The 16882-nt window shown below is 40.3% G+C and overlaps 1 long non-coding RNA gene across 1 annotated transcript; it reads left to right on the forward strand.

Moving 5' to 3' along the window:
- The first annotated feature begins 1389 nt into the window (after positions 1 to 1389).
- Positions 1390 to 16168, forward strand: LOC115893228. Its single transcript, XR_004053211.1, has 4 exons — positions 1390 to 2505; positions 10628 to 10749; positions 11338 to 11490; positions 16076 to 16168. It is a non-coding gene; the product is annotated as an uncharacterized LOC115893228 (long non-coding RNA).
- The last annotated feature ends 714 nt before the right edge of the window (positions 16169 to 16882 follow it).

Here is a 16882-nt window from a genome sequence, read left to right on the forward strand (position 1 = left end):
TGGTCTCGAACTTCTGGCCTCAAGTGATCTGGCTGCCTTGTCACCTAGCTTTTATTTATGGCATTTCATAGAAATGTTTAATAATAAGAGCATTTATAAGGCACTTCATATATGTTAAAATGCTTTTATATTTCTTACATTTGATCTTAACAAACCTATAATGCCGGAATTATTATCCCTGTTTTATAAATCTGGAATCATGAAACATTACCTCTTTTTCTTTAATTCAGGTAGAGAAATATCTTTCGGCCTGAGTGGACATTTTTTTTTTTTTTTTTTTGAGACGGAGTCTTGCTCTGTCTCCCAGCCTGGAATGCAGTGAGTGGCACTCACTGCAACCTCCACCTCCCAGGTTCATGCCATTCTCCTGCCTCTGCTTCCCGAGTAGCTGGGATTACAGGTGCCCGCCACCACACCTGGCTAATTTTTGTATTTTTAGTAGAGACGGGGTTTCACCATGTTAGCCAGGATGGTCTCGATCTCCTGACCTTGTGATCCACCCACCTCGGCCTCCCAAAGTGCTGGGATTACAGGCGTGAGCCACCACGCCCAGCCTGTGAGTGGACATTTTTAAGGACAATGCTATGGACTGAATGTTTGTGTCCCCCCAAACTTCATATGTTGACATCCTAATCTTTAATGTGATAGTATTGGGAGGTGAAGCTTTAGGAAATAATTATGTCATAAGGCTGAAGCCCTTGTGAGTGGGATTGGTGCCCTTATAAAGGGGACCCCAGAGAGTACTCTAGCTATCTTTCTACCATGTGAGGACACAATAAGAAGTCAACTATTTGCAACCAAAAGAGGGCCCTCACGAGAACCTGGTGGTGCTGGAACCGTGATCTCAGACTTCCAGCCTCCAGAACTGTGAGAAATAGATTTGTTTTGTTGATAAGCCCACCGGTTTGTGGTATTATTGTAGCCGGAGCTGACTTGGGCAGAAATCACATAACAGAATGCCTTTGGTAGTTCCAATGAACTTGCATCATGGGATGCTAGAATCATGGAAATTGGATAGAGAAATAGAGCATCTGTTCTCTCAGCAAGACATTTCCAAATCAGTTTTCCTATCTGTAAGAGGAGAAGAAGGTTTTGTTTGTTTTTTAAGCAGCCATTTATTTTGCACCTGCCATTTGTTAGATGCTATTTTAGGGACTTTCCTTACTTTATGTCTTTTAATTTTCAGTCAGCTATTAAGAGAAATAATATTCCCACTTTTCAGATAAGAAAGATAAGACCTGGACTAAATGATTTGCCCAGGGTCACAGAGAAAAGTGTCAGAACCTGAATTCCATACTGGCCCAGTCAACTTCAAAGCCTCTACCTTATTTATTATATAAGATGCCTTCTGTAACTAAGAGATAATGTTTCTATAAGAAAAAGTGATCCTGTCTACCTCTGGCTAGCAGAAGAAACTGACTGGTGTATCACAGAGATAGCTAAGTAATGAAGAACAAGATGAACTGAGTGGAATGAACAGCTGTTACAAATGGAGAAACTATCAAAGAGCAGTCTAATTGAAGAGCAGTGTAGTGTAGCAGTCAAGAGCACGGATCTGAAATCAGACCAGCCTGGATTTAAGTTTTGGCTCTACCATTACCCAGATGTTTCATCTTTCTCCAAGTTACACACTCTCAGCCTCAGTTTTTTCACTCATAAACAAGCATATAAGGATAATAACCTGCCTCAGGTTGTAAGGATTAAAGGGAACTTACATAAAACCTATAATGAATCTGACTCACTAGGCTCTTAATAAATAGTAGCTCCTCTTATAAGCAGAACAGGGCCAAGTAGTAATTACAACTGAGAAGAGAAAATGCTGTTCAAAGCAAGATGAAAAAGGTGAGTAAAGTCCCTTAGAGAGCTCAGCCCAACAGGATTTGAGATTCTCATTCATTCATACCCTCTCTCCTTCCCTCCCTTCTCATTTTTCTGCTTCAACTACTTCCCTCTTTTCCTCTCTCTCTACCCACCAAATATTATGCTAGACTCCACATGCAGCATGTCATTTTATCCACCTTGAGCTTGCTTTTGCCCTGCTCTTCTCGCTGTGGAATTCTCTTCCTCCTGTCCCTCCCTTCACCCCTGCTTCCTACTCTGAGCTTCCTTCTCCAAGTTTGCTCCTTCTTTCCATCAGGTGTCACTTTATCACCACCTCCTCAAAGAGGCCATGTTCATGTCCAGGCCCATAATCTCAAGTAGCCATCCTGTGATTCTGTATCATATTATCCTTTTTAAACTCTGTGCAACACTTACTACCTCTGATGTTTGTCTTCTTTAAGGATTTGATTGCCTCATGTGACAAGCCCAAGATCTGTGACAGTTGGAGCTCAAACTAGGCAGTCTTGATTCCAGACTCCTCTAAACTAGTATTTCAAGGAACTAATGCCCATGACATGTTAAATGGAAGTTTGGGGACTTACACTCAGGATGGAAGCAGGGGGACACAGCAGAAATGAAAGAATTTTCTGTGGATCTGAGATCTGGACACCTGCCCCCCTCATGGTAAGTATGCAGTTGTAAATTTAATGTACTTTTGACCTTAATTCAGCTAGTATGGTGAACTGGGTCCCAAGAGGAAATAGCTTTCTTCCCCAGAAGCCAAGAACCTAGAGCAAATCTGGAAGGCTTTTATGCATGGACAGCTGAGGAAGCAGGTTGAACTTTGCACTAGAGTAGAAGTGGATAATGGAATCACTATGGAAACCAAAAGACCAATTAAGAATCTGACAGGAGCAATCCTAGTTTGTGACTGGAGATGACAAGTGAATAGCTTTAAAATTAGATCATATGACAGCGTTCATGCTGATAGATTTTTTTAAATGCAAGGTTGGCAAAGGTGCAAGGAAACCACCACATTCGGACGCTGCTCGTCGAAGTGTAGCACAGCCTTCCTGAAGGGAATTTGGCAGCACAAAATAAGAGTCTGTCGTTTAATCAAGTGATCCCATGTAGAGAAATTTACCACAGGAAATATTCCGAAGTTTTCTCAAAGGTTTCCAATTTTAAACATTGTAACAGTGAAATTTTTGCTGCTTTTGGTTATCAAAACATCCAACATGAAGTTGTCAAATATGTAAGATTTGACCAATAATATAGTACTAGGTAGTTTTTGAAAATTATTTCAAGGGTTTATTTATGTATTTAATTTTTTTGGCTCATGCCTGTAATCCCAACACTTTGGGAGGCCGAGGCGGTGGTTTGCCTGAGCTCAGGAGTTTGCAACCAGCCTGGGCGACACGGTGAAACCTCATCTCTACTAAAATACAAAAAATTAGCTGGGCATGGTGGTGTGCGCCTGTAATACCAGCTACTTGGGAGGCTGCTACAGGAGAATTGCTTGAACCTGGGAGGTGGAAGTTGCAGTGAACTGAGACTGTGCCACTGCACTGCAGCCTGAGCAACAGCAAGACTCCATCTCAAAAAAAAAATTTTTTTTGAAAGATTTTAACTGCTAAAATGCTCACAAAATAAGTGAAAAGGCCGGGCGTGGTGGCTCAAGCCTGTAATCCCAGTACTTTGGGAGGCCGAGATGGGCGGATCACGAGGTCAGGAGATCCAGACCATCCTGGCTAACACGGTGAAACTCTGTCTCTACTAAAAAATACAAAAAAAAAAAAAAAAAAAAAACTAGCCGGGCGAGGTGGCGGGTGCCTGTAGTCCCACCTACTCGGGAGGCTGAGGCAGGAGAATGGCGTAAACCCGGGAGGCGGAGGTTGCAGTGAGCTGAGATCCGGCCACTGCTCTCCAGCCTGGGCGACAGAGTGAGACTCCGTCTCAAAAAAAAAAAAAAAAAAAAGTGAAAAAAGAGGAAAATGTAACTATTCAAATAATAATATATCCATTTGCCAAAAATATAGATGCATATAAGAATATATGAAACTAGATGAAACTAACCCAATTGTTAACGTAGTTATATCTGAGTGATGAAATATTTATTTACCATTGTAAAGGTTAACTGGAATTAACATATATTCTGCACTAAAAAAAAAAAAGGTTTTTGTTGTTTTTTAGAGAACAGTCTTCTCAAACTTGCTTTTTGCTGTTTAAAGTTATTTTTCTGAACACAGACTAAGAGAAAAAGCTAAACAAAAGCTGACATTTCAACTCTCGATACCACACTTTACTATTAATTGTTAACGCAAAATGTAATCTATATTACTTCAATGGCCAGCGATAGCGATTCAGAAAGTGGAAGATAGAAAAAAAGACAGCGAGAAAGTAGTAGTAGGAGTGGTAATAGAAGTGGTACTAGAACTTAAGAGTTCCAGAGGGAATGTGTAAGAGCACAGTCCTGCAATTACATAAAGAATTGAGAGCAAACCCAGTACTCTGTAATTTTAGTCCATTATTCCAGTAACAGAGTTTTAATGATGATTCTACCAAATATAATAAATTAGAAGCCAGTGGAAATATCTGAAAACCTGCCGAGCCTCCACGTGTGGTCATGTGGTGTGTGCACTGCAGAGGGTGACCCAGCTAAGGGCGCAGGAGATGGAGGCAGAAATCCTCCAAGTCTTACCAATCTGCAACTGCATCCCCATGCAGGAGGACTCCCTTTTCTAATTTGAATACAACTTTCTCATAGGCTAGTGGAAGCCCTGCAAATGGAAGGCGAGGAACTCTAGTGGGTATAGAAAAGTTTTTAGAAATAAGGCTGAGGGTGAAGAGTGATGTGTCCATAAGGGTGTGAGAAGTCTGTCTTTTAAGATAAGAGCTACTTGGGCATCTACGGAGAAAAAAAAAAAAAAAAAAAAAAGCCAGTAAATATTGAAGGTACAAGAAAGAGTGGAGGGGAAAACCTGAGTAGAAAAATGGTGGCGTCCAGGGGGTGCACAATTTTTGCAAGGGGAGTGAAGGAACAAATGAACTGCAGAAAGAGTCACTGATAAAAAGGTGGCTTCAGGAGCCCTTATGCTAATTGGCTCCAGTAGTTTTATAATGAATAAAATTGTCTTTGAGCTAAGGGCAGTACCACTCCTTCACATGCATAAGATCTTGGACCTCTGCTTTCTTTGAACTCTTAAGGCATTTTTCACTTATATCTAGGTTTCTGGTTGTGGTTGTTGGAAGTCAGCCTGCCAGATTAGAGGGGAGTTACTGTAACATGATAAGTCCCAGTTATGAGCAAAAATGTGCTACCCCCTTCTAATACTTTTCTTAAGAACCAGATGTTTTCCAGAAAAATGTTTCACTCTGCAATCTGCCTTACAGTGCACATCAGTGAATCTGGCACAATGCCCATAAAAGCAATCTGATCCCATAAATGAAGGATGCGGAGTAATGAGCAGGTTCTAAATGTCTTACTTCTGAGTGGTATAACATGAGACTCAATGGCAATCCTTAAACCAGGCTGCTTTCAAATAGTCTGTATGTTATTTTTATCTTCCTTCAAACAAATTCTTTTGGCAATGTAAAATAAAACCTGTTTTTTTTTTTTTTTTTTTTTAAGGGAGTATTTTAAGAAGGTAATTACTATTTCCATTTTCACCAAAAGCAGCCTAGTTTTATTTTTAATGGGTAAGTGATGTAAGAACTTTAAAAAACCACTTGCAACAGAGGACAGAGCTGCAAAGTGTTCAGTAGTGTCCTTACTTATTTTGGGTCAGGGCAATAGGTCCTTTTCAATAGTTACAGATTCAACTTTCTTTGAAAAACACACTTAAGAACTTTGAGGAAAAAGAATGCACTAAAATGGTAAGCAGTTACAAAAATGCTCTTTTCATATAGTTTAAGTTTAATATATGAAGTTGCTCTAGTAAATAAATAAAAACTCCTCCCTTACATAGCTTCCTGAAGAATTTTTTTGTCCAATTTTTCACATTGACTTAAGTTACAAATTGCAGAGGATAGATTAAGGGGGACTCTGGGTGGGGGCAAGCGCAGGACATTGAGAAATCGCAAGTGCAAAGTTAAAATGATTGAATACGTACCATGTGAAGAGTCAAGGTGAGGAAATGGGACAAACGACGTGTCTAGATCCTGATGTCACTTACTTGTGTTAAACACATAAATCTACTGCCTCTTATAAAATCTATGTGCTGGGTGGTTGTTTTTGTAGATTTTTTAAAATGCCTAATATTCACTATTAAAGTTTCAATAAAAATGTTTTTGTTTCTACAAAAAGGAAACACTTTTTAAATTTTTTATTTGGAAAAAAATTAAACTTACAGAAAATTGCATGAATAAGATTGCAAAGACCATATATACTAAGGTAAACATTACAATATTGCTAATATTTTAGACCATTTGCTTTATCATTTGTGCTGTGTGAGTATACGAATTTTATGTATACATTTACACTCACACAGATGTATACACACATATATACATATGATTTTTTTTCTGAAGATTCTGAAAGTAAGTCGCAAGCATCACACACATCTCTGTACCCCTAAGTACTTCGGTGATATTTCCGAAGAATATGGGTACACTCCTATATAATCAAACTGTAGTTATCAACTTCAGTAAATTTAACATACTTTAATCTACATCATTTACCACCAATTGATCCAATAAAGTCCTTTTTTTCCTCCAGTCAAAGATCCACTCTGGAATCAGATATTGTATTTACTTGTCATGTCTCTTTATTGTTGCTTAATCTGGAGCATATCCACAGCCTTTCTGTCTTCTACAATATAGACATTTTTTTAAGAAAATGTCCTTCACCCTCTTTTTTTGTAGTAGAATATTTTTCATTTAGGGTTCATCTGATATTTCATCATGATTCAATTTGAGCTAAACATCCCTGGCCATAATGCTATGTAAATAATGTGTCCTCAGGGTATCACATACGGATACACACATACTTATCTGCCCTCACTTGTGAATTAATTTTGATTACTCCTTCAAACGTCTCCACTACATAGTTATTTTTTTCTTGCAACTAATAAGCAATCTGTGAGGAGACACTTGTAAATCAAATATCCTGCTCCTCTTCAAAACTTTCCACTAGATTGATCATGATTCTTGCCTAGTCCCCATCTTTACTGTGATGGTAATAAAGGCTCCACATGTACCCAGCAGTCAGTACTCAGTGTTTTACCATAAGCAGGAGCCCCACCTTTGCTTATTTATTATTGTTTTTGCTTTTAATTTTTATCCATTATTTAATATAGAAGGACAGTAGGGGACTCTGGAGCTTAAACAAACTATCATATAGTGAGGACTGAGAGTTGAGCTTTTTTTTTCCTCCTGGAGAAAATAATTTTACTCTATATTATTCTATTCTATTCTATTCTATTCTACTCTACTCTACTCTACTCTACTCTACTCTACTCTACTCTACTCTACTCTACTCTACTCTATTCTACTCTATTCTATTCTATTCTATTCTATTCTATTCTATTCTATATTTTTTGTTTAATATAGAAGGAGAATAGGGGACTATGGAGCTTAAACAAACTGGCACATGACAAGGATTCGGATTTGAGCTTTTTGTTGTTGTTAAAAATATTTAACATCATACAGTCTTGTGAAATTCTATTTTTTCAATATTTCATCATCCATTAATGTCTTTAATTATTTTGGTGTTCAAATTGTTTCAGATTTGTCCAGCAGGAGCCTCTTCAGGCTTATTCCTGTGTCCTTGTGACATGGTCTCATTGTTCATTTTTCTTTTTTTGAGCACTTTCTTACTTTCTATCCTAACAAAGTATCTCAGGCTCAACTTCTGATTTCCCTGCCTCAATCTTGGAGTCAGCCATTTCTCTGAGGAGCCCTGGTTCCTTTTATTGAGAATGGTGTTAGAGATGAAGATCCGAGTGCTAAGTCTGTTCATTGCTGATAGGGTGTAATTGCTTCTAGATCCTTTCAGCAGATGGAAAACATATGCATGCATACATACATATGCATATACAGAAATATACTCATAGACACACAGGTGTTTGCATGAATACTGTGCATACACACAGTCTCACACACACTGACCTCTAGTTCTTATTTGTATGACCCTTTTCCAGAGTGTGATCCTGGATCCTAACAACCTCAACCTATTTGTCCATTTCTTCAACCTTATAATCTACCTAAAATGGTTTCAGAATTGCTTCACCCAAACACTTATAACAAAAACAAGTCTACAAAATCTACAAAAACGAGTTCAGAGTTTGTTTTCAGTCTCCCACCTCCCACAATGCCACCAACTTTGGTTGATTTTTAATTTATTGTTGATAAATTTAACAATCTCTCTTAAAATGTTACCAGAACCATTTCCCAATAGTATGATGTATTTTAAAAATCAGACTAGGCCAGGCACAATGGCTCATACCTGTAATCCTAGCATTTTGGGAGGCCGAGGCAGGTGGATCACCTGAAGTCAGGAGTTTGAGACCAGACTGGCCAACATGGCAAAACTCATCTCTACTAAAAATACAAAAATCAGCTGGGCATCGTGGTGGGCGCCTGTAATCCCAGCTACTCAGGAGGCTGAGGCAGGAGAATCATTGCTTGAAACCAGGAGGTGGAGGTTGCAGTGAGCCGAGATTGCACCACTGCACTCCAGCCTGGGCAACAAGAGCAAAACTTGTCTTAAAAAAAAAAAAAAAAAAAAAACTAAATTAGTTATTGCTGATAAGAGTGTGTGCTCTGTCTCATGGACCAGCTTTGCAATTTCCTTCCAAATATTCATCTACTTGCAAAATAAATGCCATCCCTTCCCACGCCAACCATATTGATGATGTAGTGACAGGAAGGAGAGTAGGGGGCTCTGGAGCTTAAACAAACCATCACATGGTAAGGATTGAGAATTGAGCTTTTTGTTAAAAATATGTTGTAGATCTACATTATTATAAACTGATTTTTCTGTTTGACCTTAAGTATTTTCAGCACTTTTACTGTGATAGGTTAACTGTCAGCCATAAACATTTCTAAAGAAATAGGAAAATTTTCTTCCTATATTATTCAAAATACAAGCTTCTGGTTTATAGCAACTAATACTATTTTTTTCCCCTCAACCTGCCATTTCCAACTGCTTCCTTTTCTTATTGAGTGAATCCTGGTCTTTGCTTGAAAAAGTTAGATTTATATCCTCTATTCTTTATTTTTGTATTTACATTTTATATCTATTTTCTTAAGTCCTACAGCCTCATAAAATCATTTTGAATAGCAGAGCTGCAGAGCTGATGGGGAGGTCAGCTATGTTAATTCCACAGTGCCCCAGTCTTCGGTGTGAGGTTGCCTAGCAACCCATCTCTCAGGCCTCCTTTGTGGATGAGAGAAGAGAAAGCGATTCTTCTATACACTCTCAAGCCGAGATGATTTTTATAAAGTGAAAAACCTTTCGCAAAGGGTCTAACACAACCCCTGCTTCTCCTCCTCTGCCCACTTTGTACACTTCACATATGATGAGAGAAATATTACATCCTTTTATGCTTTAGATCTGATACAGATATAAAGGGAGCTAGACACTGTATGGTCAAACAGTGGAAGTGACCTGTATCTTCATGTTAAATTGAGACACATTAATTAAACCACTCGTCTTCCCTTTTCCCTTCTATGAAAGCATAGTTACCCCTCAAGTTCTAAAAGCCAGTTACATTAAATGAAACCGCAACTGCCTGCTGAGCATCAGTTACCATAGCGACGAGAGCCAGGAGTGGTGTTTTTCTCCTTAGGCACAGGATGACTGAAATGTGTTCAACCAGGGGATTCAAGCAGCCTGCTGACTAGAAATCAGGCATCTGGGAAGAGCCTGCTCAGTTGCTTTTTCTCCACACTCATTTGAAAAAATAACTAACCCCTCTGCTATTCCCTTAAAGCTGTTACCTTTTTAGAACCAAACTTCAGTGGGTGGTAGAAGTGCGCTACCTCAGGCATATAGGAGAAGGGGGAGCAATGGTGCATGCCAGTGAAACCCACACGAACAGCTGAGAGAGCTGGCGAACAGTGCAGAGAAGATGCACTGCCCTTTCAGATGTCTCTGAGAATACAGAGTACCACATGTATTTTCCAGATTGTGAAAATACTTAGGTACATTTTTTGAAACATTTATAATCCTATCACATTATTTTCCAGGCAGATGATGTTATTCAGAAGAATATTGTGGTTCCAATGGATAATGCTTTATGGAGGGTTGTTGTAAGTTAAAACAAGTATAAGGAAAAATGCTTTGTTCTATTCTCATTTGCCTCTAATTATGGCTGAGAATAGAGAGGAGGTTGACCTTCTCTGCCACTTAACAGTGTGACTTGGGGCAAGTTCCATAAGCTGTCTAGGTCTCACTTTTCTAATTTTCACAAAGAAACTAAAAAGAGTATTGTTGCCAGTGTGAAGTAAGAAAATATACATAAAAGTACCTGACTGAAACACTGATGACTGTTATAATCAATTTTGCTTAACTGACCACTCAGTACTGATTGAACACCTGGATACATGCCCATGCTTGATGTGAGAAGAGTACTGAGGTCCCAGCCAAAAAGAGGGCAGCCAAGTTTGGGGACTGCAACTGCAGGTTGTCTACCTTTCTGATGCTTCAGAAAGGTTTGGTATGTCATCCTTACCAATGTTCTATCTTTAGTGACAGTGACATGATACTCCTTGTGGGCCTACCTCCGTGGCCAGTTCGCAGGGAAAACTCTTACCGCTGTTTCATAACTAAATTTTGCTTTTCTACCTGAACTGTCATTACCAGCACCCTCAGTCATCACAATCATTAGACTGGACGTCTGTCTCCATGAAGAATATGTGAATACCTCCGAATATACTTCCTGAAGGAGCTGCCAAACTGTTTCCAGCAATGGCAAAACATAGAATGTAAGTGAATTCCCAAAGTGCCTTCCCTGGGCATTCTTTTGTAGCAACAGTACACCTTCTGGTGACTTTCTAACAAAGCAATTACATAATTCCTGGAAAGCATATACTTTTAAAATGTTAGATGATTGAATCGAAACCTTTCATTTTAGAGATTAAAAGGGAGCTCAGCACATTGATTAAATTGTCCAATTCATTTTTATATATGCATTTATATATATATGTATACACCCCAAAATAATACCATATAAATATATACATTTACCTACACACACATTCATGTATAAATACACACATATGTAAATAGAAGGAATCAGTTATACAAATACATAATTTTTTTTTCAAGTTGTCTAAAAGTATACTCCAAGTTCCCCCAAACTAGAGACCATTATTATCATTGATTGCTCTATAATTTGCAAGTCGCAGAAACCAACTTCAGATGGCCTGAGTTATATGTAAGTCTTCAAGCTGGTACTGGAGCTGAAAGGTGGGAAGCAACTGGAACCAGGGACTGGAATGTGGGCAGGACTCTATGCCTTTCCTCTGATACTTTCTGCATGTTGGTGTTCACTCACCTATCCATCCGTTTAGGAATCCAAGCCATTTGACGGATACTCACTGAAGACCTATTCTATGCCAAGCACTGTGCCAGGCAGAGGGAAAGCCCTCATATCGGACAGAGCTGGTCTTCTCCAGTAGATCTTGTGAGACTTATTGGCTCTCATTCTCTCTTGCCACTGCCATGTAAGTAGTAGCTTTTGCCTTCCACTATGATTATGGGGCCTCCCCAACCATGTGGAACTATGAGTTTATTAAACCTCTTGAATTAGTCTATTTTCATGCTAATGGTAAAAGACATATACCTGAGACTGGATAATTTACAGAAAAAAGAAGTTTAATGGGACTTACAGTTCCACATGCCTGGGAAGGCCTCACAATCATGGTGGAAGCCAAGGAGAAGCAAGTCAACTCTTACGTGGATGGCAGTAGGCAAAAAGAGAGAGCTTGTGCAGGAAATTCCTCCTATAATATTGTCAGATATTATGAGACTTATTTGCTATCACAAGAACAGCACAGATATTATGAGACTTATTCTCTATCACAAGAACAGCACCTGCCCCCATGATTCAGTTACCTCCCACTGAGTTCCTCCTACAACATGTGGGAATTCAGGATGAGATTTGGGTGGGGACACAGCCAAACCATATCACCTGTTTTTCTTCTCAGTCTCAGGTATGTCTTTATCAGCAGCAGGAATACAGCCTAATATAGTACATTGGAACCAATAGAGTGGGGCACTGCTGAAAAGATACATAAAAACATGGAAACAACTTTGGAACTGAGTAACAGGCAGAGGTTGGAACAGTTTGGATGGCTCAAAAGAAGCCAGAACAATGTGGGAAAGTTTGAAACTCCCTAGAGACTTGTTGAATAGCTTTGCCTAAAATGCTGATAGCAATATGGACAATAAAGTCCAGGCTAAGGTGGTCTCAAATGGAGATGAGGAACTTGTTGAGAACTGGAGCAAAGGTGACTCTTGTTATATTTTAGCAAAGTGGCTGGCAACAATTTGCCCCTGCCCTAGAGATTTGTGGAACTTTGAACTTGAGAGAGATGATTTAGGGTATCTGGTGGAAGAAATTTCTAAGCAGCAAAGCATTTAAGAGGTGACTTGGGTGCTGTTAAAGGCATTCAGTTTTATAAAGAAAGTAGATCATAAAAGTTCAGAAATTTGGAGCCTGACAATGTGATAGAAAAGAAAATCCCATTTTCTGAGAAGAAATTTAAGCTGGCTGCAGAAGTTTGCATAAGTAACGAGGAGCTGAATATGAATCATTGTCAAGACAATGGGGAAAATGTCTCCAGTGCATGTCAGAAGTCTTCAAGGTAGCCCTTCCCATCGCAGGCCTGGAGGCCTAGGAGGGAAAAATGGTTTCACTGGCTGGGCCCAGTGTCCCTCTGCTGTGTAGAGTCTAAGGACTTAGTGCTCTGTATCCCAGCTGCTCTAGCCATGACTGGAAGGGGCCAAGGTAGAGCTCAGTCTCTTGCTTCAGAGGGTGCAAGCCCCAAGCCTTGGCAGCTTTCATGTGATGTTGAGCCTGTGAGTGCACAGAGTCAAGAACTGGGATTTGGGAACCTCCACTGTGAAAATTGAGGATGTATGAAAATGCCTGGATGTCTAGGAACAAGCTTTGCTTCAGGGGCAGACCTCATGGAGAACCTCTGCTAGGGTAGTGTGGAAGGCAAATATGGGATGGAAGCCCCTACACAGAGTCTCCATTAGGGTGCTGTCTAGTGGAGCTGTGAGAAAAGGGTCTCCATCCTCCAGACCCTAGAATGGAAGATCCACTGAGAGCTTGCACCATGCACCTGGAAAACTCACAGACACTCATCACCAGCCCATGAAAGCAGCCAGAAAAGAGGCTGTACCCTGCAAAGCCACACTGGCAGAGCTGCCCAAGACCATGGGAACCCACTTCTTGCATCAGCATAACCGGGATGTGAGATAAGGAGTCAAAGCAGACCATTTTGGAGCTTTACGATTTAACTGCCCTGCTGGATTTTGGACTTGCATGGGGCATGTAGCCCCTTCGTTTTGCCCAATTTCTCCTGTTTGGAATGGCTGTATTTACCCAATGCCTGTACCTCCATTGTATCTAGGAAGTAACTAACTTGCTCTTGATTTTATAGACTCATAGGCAGAAGGAACTTGCTTTGTCTCAGATGAGACTTTGGACTATAGACATTTAAAAGAGTTAGTGCTGAAATGAGTTAAGACTTTGGGAGACTGTTGGGAAGGCATGATTGTTTTTGACATGTAAGGACATGAGATTTGGGAGGGGCAAGGGAGAGACTGGTATGATTTGGCTGTGTCTCCACTCAAATATCATCTTGAATTCCCACGTGTTGTGGAAGGGACCTCATGGGAGGTAATTGAATCATGGGGGCAGGTGTTTCCCATGCTGTTCTCGTGATAGTGAATACATCTCACAAGATCTGATGGTTTTATAAGGGGGAGTTTCTCTGTGCAAGCTCTGTTTGCCTGCTGCCATCCATGTAAGACATTACTTGCTCCTCCTTGGCTTCCACCATGATTGTGAGGCCTCCCCAGCCATGTGGAACTGTTAGTCCATTAAACCTCTTTTTCTTTATAAATTACCCAATCTTGGGTATCTTTATTAGCAGCGTGGAAATGGACTAATACACTAGTTCTCACAGACGTTTCACTACTCCCATGTTGTAAGTTTGGCCACATGCAGAGAATGATGTGTAGTTTCTTAGTCCCTAACCCCACCACCACTCTGGCAAGGAGGGAGGCCAGCAGGTGACACAGGTTACCCAGGCCCACATCTATGGATCAGAAGGTTGCTGGGCAGACAGCCTGGAGGCTCCACTGCAGTGTGTTATCTGATCCTTTTGCACTTTTCCCTCCACAGTATTTAGTCCATTTTTTTAAATTCACTCAAGTGCTAGCTTAAACACCTACATTTAAAAACCCACAACTTTTAGTTAAACAATGTGGAAAATTACTGAACTTTCATTGATAAAGAAATTTGCAACATGGTAAGTTATTTCTTCAAAATCATAATTCTCCCATCTGTTTTATTTCTCCAAATGTCCAAGAAACTCAAACCAGGACAGTACCAAGAGCTGCACCACCATAGTGGTACCACCACTAGGTACTACCACAACTAAACTAGGAGTTTAGTTGGATCTATGCTGCTGAGAGTATCAGTGAGTTGCCCAGGCTTGCACTTTTCCAAAACACAGAAGCAGCAGCCATAAAGAGCTGGGCTCATCAAAATTGAGTATAAGCAATTCTCAAAGACCATGTTGATATATAACAAGACCTTTGACCTTTATATTCCTTCTTTATGTTCTAGGTGGCCCTTATATTGACATGTTTTTAAATTATTCTCTAAAAGGAGCCATTAACCATTGTCCAAGCTCATGTAAAAGAAGAAGAGATGCTGGGAAGGTATCAAATCAGTTTGGGTCCAGTTAGCCCCAAGGATTCTTTGTTAGGCCACGCTACTAAGTCTTTCAGATTTTAATCCCATTTTTGGGGGGCTCACATATATCCTGGGGCATTGTGAGGTAAGAATAAGTCAGTCAAGAACCAAACAAAATTCAAAGAAATGGATAGGCATCACGATATGATTTGGCTCTGTGTCCCCACCCAAATCTCATCTCAAATTGTAATCCCTACATATCGAGAGAGGGACCTGTTGGGAGGTGATTGAATCATGGGGGTGGTTTCCGCCAGGCTGTTCTTGTGATAGTGAGGGAGTTCTCACAATATCTGGTTGTTTGACAAGTGTCTGGCATTTCCCCTGCTTGCTTGCTCTCTCTCCTGCTGCCTTGTGAAGGAGGTAGCTTGCTTCTCCTTTGCCTTCCACCATGATTGTACATTTTGAAAGCCCCTGGCCATGCAGAACTTTCAGTGAATTAAGCTTCTTTTCTCTTTAAATTACCCAGTCTTGGGTATCTTTATAGCAACATTATAACAGACTAGTATTAATACATAACGCTTCTTTAGGGAAGTCAGCAAACAAGATGCTAACTGATGGAGTGAAATCCCCAGGAGATGCAGAAGGCAAGTGCAGCTAACTGAGGCCTCAGAGGCAGGAGATGCCCATCGGGATGAGAGCTATGGCTTTTTCCAGTGATGACTCTGCTTCTATGAGGTCACTAGCAGTAGAACCATATATTGCTGGCATACACTTGGGGTAAAAATATCATTGGCAAAGTTGCTTAAGATCCAATCCACTTAACTATGACTACCTCCCCCTTCCCCATTTCCTACATCTTCCTGTTCATAAACACATAGTACTTTCCTCTCCCTTTTTCTAGTTCATCCCCCTGGGAGAACCACTTTCTTACTTAGAGTGAAACCCTACTCTCTTGTTTATGTTCAGCATATTTTGTTGATGCTCCAAATTCTCTTGTTCTGGCTTCTTGCCAAGGCATTTTGTCCTCTTCCTTACAACTAATGTAAAAAGAAGAAAAATCCTTGAACTTCAACCTTTTTTATAATAAACCTTAGTGATCCATTAGACCCAAATGTCTAATCAACAAAAAGAATTTGCAAACATTAACTGTTGCTCAAATACAAGAAGAACTTAAACTCCAGACTCTTCTAGCACAGCACGGAAGGAGAAACAACAATACAGCTGGTTCCATATTAAAATAATAGGAAAGTTTATCTCCTTCCATAATTCAAAAAATACTACTGAAGAATCAGAAAAGTAAAAGTTGTGCTTGTATAAAGAGTTCCTGGATTGTGCTGGCCTCTTATATCAATCATTTCTCTCCTGCTTTCCTGTAGATGGCCCCGCCTCTCCTGGACTTCCATCTGTCATCAGGAGAACATGACCATCTGGAGTCAGTACAGATCATCAATCCTTCCACATACACAAGTTCATTTAATATTTTTTTTTTTTTTTTTTTTTTTTTTTTTTGAGATGGAGTCTCGCTCTGTCTCCCAGGAGTGCAGTGGCTGGATCTCAGCTCACTGCAAGCTCCGCCTCCCAGGTTTACTCCATTCTCCTGCCTCAGCCTCCCGAGTAGCTGGGACTACAGGCGCCCGCCACCACACCTGGCTAGTTTTTTGTATTTTTTTTAGTAGAGACGGGGTTTCACTGTGTTAGCCAGGATGGTCTGGATCTCCTGACCTCGTGATCCGCCCGCCTCAGCCTCCCAAAGTGCTGGGATTACAGGCTTGAGCCACCGCGCCCAGCCCATTTTAAATTTTTAAAAATATAATACAACTGAGAAGTCTTTATTAAATTGCTCTGGTGGTCCTGTTTTCTGTTAGGGATCCATTACATCTCAGAGCCACATGGATGATGCCATAATGCCAGGGTTGAAACACTGCTTTAGGGGTCTGTTACTTTCCTATTGCTGCTATTAAAAATTACCACAAACTGTGTGGCTTCAAACATCACAAATTTATTTTCTTACACTTCTGAAGGTCACATGTCCAAAATGGGTCTTAGAACTAAGACCAAGGGGCAACAGAGCTCCCTTCCTTCTGCAAGCTCTAGGGAAGGCTCTGTTCCTTGACTTTTCCGGCTTTTAAGGCCTGCTGCATTCTTTGTCTCATGATCACATCACTGTGACCTCTACTTCTGTC

The sequence above is a fragment of the Rhinopithecus roxellana genome, chromosome 14, assembly GCF_007565055.1.
Source record: "Rhinopithecus roxellana isolate Shanxi Qingling chromosome 14, ASM756505v1, whole genome shotgun sequence".
NCBI lineage: Eukaryota > Metazoa > Chordata > Mammalia > Primates > Cercopithecidae > Rhinopithecus > Rhinopithecus roxellana.